Source organism: Carassius auratus, unplaced genomic scaffold (genome assembly GCF_003368295.1).
Source record: "Carassius auratus strain Wakin unplaced genomic scaffold, ASM336829v1 scaf_tig00217546, whole genome shotgun sequence".
NCBI lineage: Eukaryota > Metazoa > Chordata > Actinopteri > Cypriniformes > Cyprinidae > Carassius > Carassius auratus.
Window position 1 is genome coordinate 136,563 of NW_020529118.1, and position 8,794 is coordinate 145,356.

An 8,794-nucleotide genomic window follows, 5' to 3' on the forward strand; every position below is an offset into this window, starting at 1 on the left:
GTTTTCAGAGTGCAGACACTGAAGCATACACAGCGCGCCAGTACTCTCTCGCATTGCATGAACGGAGAATTACACACAAATTATGTTGAATTGTCCGTTTTGACGAGTATTCACATAAACACAGTTGATTACGTCTTAAGTGAACGTAAGCAGTAGGGAGAACTGTATCAGTACATTGCATCCATTGCAGTTGTGCATTCAGTTTTAAAGGGACAGCAGCCTAATTTAGTTGCTATTTTCCGAGCCATTGATGTTAATCAAGCAACAAAAGAAAACAGAAAATCACTCACTGCTCTTGACTGAAAAACTTTAGTAGCCCTAAAGATTAATCTAAATTTATTTACAGAAATATATATGCCTGCTTGAGAGAATCAAAAATATGGTAAATTTGCTATAAAGAATGCATAATTAGCCTGAATAACCATTGGTATTTAATTAAAATGAAGACCATGTTCTTGTTCTTTATGAGAAGTGGTTTTATTTAATTTGAACATACAGGTATGCTGTGTGTGACAGCAGTTAAATCGATGTCTATCATGATAAAACCTTAATATCAAACCTATATAATGAGTTTGGAAATTTTGGAGAAATGCTTAATAAATGCATTACACTGTAACTAAACCCATTAGATTTTAGCCAACTAAATTTACTATAGATTTAGTCGACTAATATCTTATGATATTTAGTCGACTAAAACTAGACTAGAACTAAAAACAATTCATATGACTAAGATATGATTAAAACTAAACGGCATTTTAGTCAAAAGACTATGACTAAAACTAAAAAAAAAAAATTCTGTCAAAATTAACATTGGTTGTTAGGGTTCAGAGTTCAGGGAACTGAACTGCTTTATAATAAGTATATTGATATTTTTTGATCAAACACAGATCACTGAATAATATAGAGGTTGTCATAGCAGCTTCTAGTGATCACATAACTCATAAAATTATTAAGGAAAATATATTTTTAATAGATTATGGAAATACTGAATAGTTAGCATGCACTTAAAAAAAAGAGTTTATGTGAAAATGTTTTCACAGCTCAGTTTTTAAGGCTTATGACTGTAAAACAATGTTGTTGCACCCCAAAGCTTGACAATCATTATTACCGCTTCATGGTAACATTTTATTCCATAACGTTACAGTTTTGATGCAATTTTATGTCTGATGATCATGTTAGATTATGTGTGGAAGTATCTGAAGGACAGTGGACATGTTTGATCAGGCCAAACATCTGCAGATCATGTGGTTCAACAGACATGAGTGCAAAAATGTGTTAAAATAGTCGTGATGAGAGATAAAGATCAAACTAAGAGCAGAGCAGAAATATAAACTGAAGAAGTGACTAATGTTCACACATTTATTTTTTGTGACCACAAGTGTGACTGTGAACATTTTTTTCTTCTTCTCAGCTTCTCATTTTACGCTCACAGTTTTTTTTTCACTCCAGTCAACAGCATCTTTCTAGAACTGTTTTACACCCTTTGACATGATGAGATGAATGTTTGTCACCATTTGATAGACATTTTTTTTAAAGTTTGAATATGAATATTGCACCAATTCATTATTTATTTTTTTTGTCTAATATGTTTTCTTTGAAAAGTGTCTCAAGTATTTATTTTATAGATTAAAGCTTCTATTAAACAAATAAATGTAACTAAATATAAAATCCAGGAGCAATATGAAGTGATTTTGTTTTACATCATAAAAAGCAGAGGATGTTATTTTCAGTGAGATATCGTGTATAGATCTGATAATCTCGGTGGTTATATGAAACTTGTTTAGTGCTCAAATGAAAGGTACTGTATAAAGACACTATATTCTGAAATAGCTTTTAACCGTTTTTATATTAGATAGCATTATTCATTCAGCAAACTTGGCAATGCAAAACTGTATGTGTAGGCTACTTTTTTTTTTTTTTTTTTCAATAAACGTGTAAAATTAAATAAATGAGTAGAGCTGCAAATGTTGTTATGTCTACAAAGGTCAACCATGAGGCTGAAGAATTTTAAGATTATACTAAAGCATGTTAATTTAATATAGTACAAAAGGAGGCATAAAGTAATAAAAATACATTGTATATAACATTTTAAGTAGTTTACACAAGTTTATTACATGTTTATTCAGCAGGTAGAACTTGCCACGGAGTATGTTCATCATACCAACAGAGACATATAAAAAACTGTTTATACACCACAGCACTAACAAAACTACTAAAAATATAAATAAAGCAATCAAGATTACAATCAATTAATATCACATTATTATTTAATGTTTTATTGTTTGACCTTTTGACCTTGACTGGATTCCACATTCATTAACTCAGAAAAATCCTTCACAGAAACTTTAAATGAAACAAACAAAACTAAAAGTGCATTTGAAACAACAATGATGCAGTTCATTTTTAAGACAAATTTATTTATTTTTTATTTTATTTATAATTATTATTTATTTGTTTATTTATTGTTCTTGACAGAAGTTGAATTCAGTTGAAGAATATTCAAAATGTATCAGTGAACTTACAGTCTGCAAAGGAGCAGGAAAATACTCCATTCAGTGTCAAATAACTTTACATGAACACAATTTTATAAATAAATTACCTGTTTTTCATGATATCTGTTATTTTCTATTGCTGTTTGAATAACTCCTAACTTGAGATCCAGCGGGGTCTTTAGAAAGTTATCAATGTTTATTTTATCAGAAGCATAGCTTGTTTAGAGTTAAAGTGTCTTTGCATTCACAGTTCTTCTGAAAACGTTTCATCTGATGAGATACATCTGATGCACCAGTGTGGTTTTGTAATGAACAGAAAATCATTAGCTGTTTTGAACACAATTATTATAGTTTCAAGAGTTAAAGGAAAACAATAGAGATATTTGATCAGAGCCAACATTTGTAAAACAATAAAAGGCAGGAACCTCATGGTGTTTTACAGCCATGAATGCATGTACGCGTTAAAATACAATAATAGTTGTGATCAGAGATAAAGATCAAACTAAGAGCAGGGTGGAATATAAACTGACTGATGTTTACACATTTATTTCTGTGAAATACAGTGTGACTGTGGTCCGGGGTTTTTTTTAATACATTTTTTTTTATAATTTTTTTTTTTTTTTTTTTTTTTTGCTTCTCAGCTTCTCATTTCACCCTCAACATTTTTTTTCTTCACTCAAGTGGTCAACATCTTCCTAGAACTTTAGGCCTTTAAAAGAAACACCTGCAGGCAAGATGTTTTTAATGTTTGTAAACTTTTTAAAATATTTTTTTTATGAGTTGAATTCACTTACTGTTACACAAATTCATTATTTTGATCCAGTAGCTGTTTTTTTGAATGGCTCAGTAGTGTAACTAGTTCTATTGTCTGGATAAAAGTGTCTGCTAAATGAACAGATGTAAGTAAATGTTGAATTCAAAAAACAGGATGCAGTGATTTTTTTATATTATCAACAGCAATTTATTTTATTGTCTGTAAGATATTACATATTGATCTGGCATTGTTAATGGTTATATTATTCTTGTTTAGTGAGAGAACATCAACAAGAAGCTACAAGAACATGTTCATCCAGTAGATGGAGCTCTAGCAGGGTGATCTGTATTTTCTGTACACCATTACTGACAAAATAGAAATATGAAAGCAATACACACATGCACAAAAGAAAATCATTCCTTGAAAGCCCTGGATAGCAATCCATTAAAATCACATTAATTTTAATATTTGATCTTGATTGAATCCCAAATTCATAATCTCACAATAAATAGAGAAACTTGACAAAAAACAATTACACAATAAAAGCACATTTGAAACATTTGTGATACTTAAACATTTACAGGATCAGAACAACATTAATGAGGTTAGGGTTTGCCAACCATCACATACCAACCAAGGCATCATCTTTTTTTATACCCAACATAATTTTAATATGTTCTCTTTGTGTAACTGTGTGTCCATAGAAGTCTTTGTAAACATGCCTTTGCAATCTTATGGTGAGAAATGCAACCTTCAATGCTATTTTAAATATTCAAGGATTTACATATATTTTTAATATATTTATTTCATCTCACAGCAACTCCAGCATACACCACATCATTCTCCTCTTTAACTCTCTGAAAGAAAACAAACACATGTCCAAATGTATGTATCCAATCTCGTGGACTTTTGCTTTCATTTGCACCATTCCTCCCTGCTGCGTTTGTTGTCATAGTTACAGATTTGATTTGGTCACATTAGCTCAGGTGTGTGCGTGTCTATCATCCTTGTTTGCAATTGTTTTTAAGTTCATAAGTGTATGTAAGTTCTTGTGAGGTAGGGTCTTACGCACTCGGTCCAAGGAAGGTATCCGGTGCTTGCTGAAGGTCTCTTGCATGTTCTGTCTTTTCAGCGCGCAAAGTTATTCAATTTAAGTTAAACTCAAATCTGACTCAATTTTATTATTTAATCTGGCTCCATTTTATTATGACCTCGAATTTAGGTTGAAAGGCAAATTGTTTGCTTGACTATTTCAAATCATTATTATTCTGAGATTTGATTATTTATTCTCTCATATTATTGTACTCGTTCATTCAGGTGCTCATGTCGCTCAAAGATATCGCTTTGGCCTTAGCGTATCTTACGGTCACATTTTCATCAGTCTTGGTTATTAGCCAGAGGTAATTGGCTAAGACTTTAGACGGCTGCTCCTATGCTTACTCATCCTAAAAGTACTTTTAATTAACCCCCATGGATTTGTACACACTTGAATAAAGCAACATCGTTTCTAGTCAGAGGTCACGACCACTACTATAGGTATAAGCCGACCAACATTATACATTATACATTATACATTAACATTAACACCTGATAGTTTTGGTATGGTCATGCCATGGTTTCCCATGTACACTTATCTAGAGTAATATTACAGTAAACAGAGGTTAGGCTCACCCTATTTAGGTTGGTCGAACAACATCCAGTTGACCTAAACAGAAATTCCCTATAAACCCTTACAATCGAAGTACACTTGAACTAATACCAAGTGTTAGCCAGAACTCTAAAGATACAGCTGGTGTGCCCTATGCTCCATTTAAACTGAATTTTAGTCTGTTACTAACCTGATGCAGGAAATGCGGTAGAGTCAATAATTACATAGTAAAACGCAATAGAATCAAATGTAACAATTTATTAACAGTCAGGTAAATATGTATTATGCCAATTACGTAGCCAATTCATAGATATCAAATCAATACAAGACAATTAAATTCTCAAAGATGATTCTAAGAGTAAAAATGCATACCGGACTTTTAGTGAAATACACAGTATAAAGTGTGTTCACACTCTTCATGCTATGGGCTCATTCCAGCTACAGAAGGCTCTGATCCTCTTGCAACATTTCCTTAAGTATCTCAGATCGAGACAAACATCCCCGAGATGGAGAAAGGAACTAACAATTGGAATAATGCATTAACTCAGGTCCCAAGCCTGGGTGTTTTACAACTCAATGGCAACAGAAGGTAATTTACATGGAGGACTCTGTGGAAAGGGCACTTCCATTACAGTGAGCAAAATATCTCTTAACTCTTAGGATCTGTATTATCTTTTAGTCTACTTTTGTAAGACTGAGACCATTGTACCACTCACCCTGAGACTATTCAAATGATACCAAACATGACTGAAAATATGACTTGCATTCATGTAGAACATTATACTATTGACCATTCTGAGTGAACCAAGTGGAGGGAGGATGGGGAAAGAAGGGGATGAGAAGAAACTGATAACATGTGAGAGAGGCGTTTCCTGCACCTCCACTCTGTGGGGTGTCTTGAAGATGACCGAGTATGTTTGTATTGTCTGTTTCTCAGGAGATCAAAGTTCTGAGTTTCTTTTATCCTTACATGTGTTAACTTTAGTTTATTAGGTCTCTTATTATGTTACTTCTTTCTTTTGTACTTGGATTTATCTGTGGATGTTACTAAATTTAATTTTGAACCTGAACCTTCTTCGTGTGCTTAAAACCAGACAATGTGTGACAGAATGCCCAACCCAGAAGTGATCTATTTTATGTGTACAGATTGTGCATTTGTCTGGTGGTTTTGGAATTTTTGTATTTTCACTATGGACAATCTATACCATCTCACTGTCAGGAGTGAACATCGCCTCAGAGCCTGAGGTCTGAAAGTCTGACCAGCTATACCCTCCATTGCTGTGGGAGTCCTTGTAGAGCATGATGGTATGGAAATGAGCAACACCCACCCTCCCACCACTGAGAGTGAGCAGGGGCACTGTAAGGGGGGAAAGGTTAGGATGATTCCAAGGGCCCGACAATGGAATGTGGCCTCCTGAGGGGGAAAACATGATTTCTACAGAAGGGAATGCGATTTCACAATTTCTACCAAGAGGGAGTATGTTTTTAATCCCTTCATTTGCTCCTGTAGTTCAGGAAGGGGCATTCTGTAACACATTCACACCTCATGGACTTTTGTTTTCATTTGCACCGTTCCTCCCTGCCTAGTTTTTCATAGTTAAATATTTAGTCGTTTAGTTCAGGTATGTGTTTCTATCATACTTGTTTGCAATTCATGTGTGTCTCAGCTATTACTTGTGTTGCTTCACAACATGAGATTGTAGGCCTATTTAACCAGAACATTGTTGACCTTCTTTCATCCTCCATCAATAAAACACTTTAAAATGCATATGCATACACTATCAGCAGTTTTCAGCTTTATTCTCACATTTCTTGATGTATACAATTTAAAAACTACATTTAATGGATCAGCCTTCCTTTTGTTTATTTCCTTTACATATATTTTTTACATTCCTGTCTATAAATGTAATTCTAGTGTCATTTTTTTTAACAGCATCTCCACCCAAACTTATCAAAGTCTTCTTATTCTATATAAGATTTGCTTATTCTATATAAGATTTGCATTTATACACTTCGCCATAAAAGTCCAAAGACAAGCACAGGGGAACATGTAACAAATTACATATAAAGAATTATCTATGTTTTAGAAGACAACTGTGTATATGGCTGTCCCTTACCTTTGTCCCATGACAGTTTTGAGGCTTTCCTCCTCCACGCCTTTTGTAGAATGTTGGATCAGAGTAAATTATCTCCTTTGTGTGAGTTTGAACTGTTTCAACAGTAATGGCAGACATTTTAAAAGAATAAATCTCTAAAAAAGATGTTTGAGAATGACTGTTTTCTACATGAAAAACAAATTCTATAGTAATTTATAGTAAATACTATAGTGGTTTTGAACCATACTATAGTAAAGTACTTTATTTAATTTGTTGTGGTAATTCAATAGTTTCTGTGGTAATATAACAACTTTAGTAATATAAACAAATTACATTACCCAATACTGTACTAAGTTTTCTACAACTACAGGGTATATTATACTTCAATACACTGCAGTTTACTGTAGTAAAAAACTAAAGTATACTACAGTTTTGATAACAGTTTATCAGTTCACTATCGTTAATACTACAAAGCGTTGTAAATACTATAATATATACAGTATAAGACACTTTACTATAGTACGGTTCAAAAACACTATAGTATTTACTATAAATTACTATAGTATTTTTCATGTGGGATGGAATACAGTTTTAAATTATTTTAATATTAATATTATATTTTTACAATCATACTAACAGTAGGTAACACTTACCTTCTTGATCGGTTTTTCTACATTTCCTGCAAATGCAGACAATCCCAATTGCAGCTACAATCAACAGAGATCCAGCAGCAGCAGAGACTATCAGAGATACAGAGTCTGGAGGAGAGTGTGCTGTGATGATAAAGAGACACATTAGTGTGAGTGAATGTGTTCATAAACACTGAATATTATCACAGACATACCTGAACATGTCTGACAGAGTTCAGTGTTGTTGAGATGTGTGGTGTGGTTTCTGATGGGATTGTTCACCACACAGCTGTAGAAATCATTCAGACACTCCAGATGTAAAGAAAGACTTCTGCTGAGATCAGACACACTGATGCTGGACAATAAACTGTTTCCTTTGTACCAGGAGAGAGTCACAGCACTCACATTCACCACTGAACACAGAAACACACAGCTGGATGCTGGTCCTGATGAAGATGATGAGTTCTGAACAGATAAAGTCTCTCTGATGATGTTAGGAGTGGAGAGAGGGGCTGGAAATGATATTAAAGAATAGTATTTGTCAGTATTTGATGTGATGAGTGAAATTTCATTGTGATGTCACTCCGTTTCATCACACATGGAGTTCAGAGCTAACAGTCTTGATCTAAACCCCTCAATATTTATAAAATATTCATGTTTAAAAAGAAATTAAAGTATCAGTATCAAGAAAAGTTTTCAAAACGTTGATTAACTTGATAATACATAAAGAAAGTCAATCTGTTTGTCATAAACTCAAAATCAATCATCTGTCATTTTACTTATTATTATTCTATAACATTACTAATAATTAATTATGTCAAATGACAAAGGTATGGGTATTTCTTTAAGTTTTGGTGCTTTGGTGTCTCAGGGGTTGATTTTGAATTAAAAACGAATTGATTAAACAACTAAAGGGAAATTCACACCACACCACCAGATAACATCAGACACGTTCGTCAGGTTTTGTCAGATCAGTGTGTTATCCGTGTTCGTGCCTGTCGGAGGTCGTATTTGCTGATTGTGTGCTGAATCAGTGCTTGTTGGGTTGTGGAATGAGAGTGACTGCAATCTGGTGATATTGTCTGTGTTAGTATGCATTTGTTGGTGCAGTGTGAACTGGCCTTTACTTTTTTGTTATTTGAAGGTCATAATAATTTATTTATTTATTTATTTAT

General features: G+C 33.3%; 1 long non-coding RNA gene across 1 annotated transcript; it reads right to left on the reverse strand.

Annotated features, from left to right (window-relative positions):
* Positions 1-4,041: 4,041 nt before the first annotated feature.
* LOC113101119 (uncharacterized) lies at positions 4,042-7,723 on the reverse strand. Its single transcript, XR_003289929.1, has 3 exons — positions 7,644-7,723; positions 7,012-7,103; positions 4,042-4,103 (listed from the first exon to the last, which is right to left on the reverse strand). It is a non-coding gene; the product is annotated as an uncharacterized LOC113101119 (long non-coding RNA).
* Positions 7,724-8,794: the final 1,071 nt, after the last annotated feature.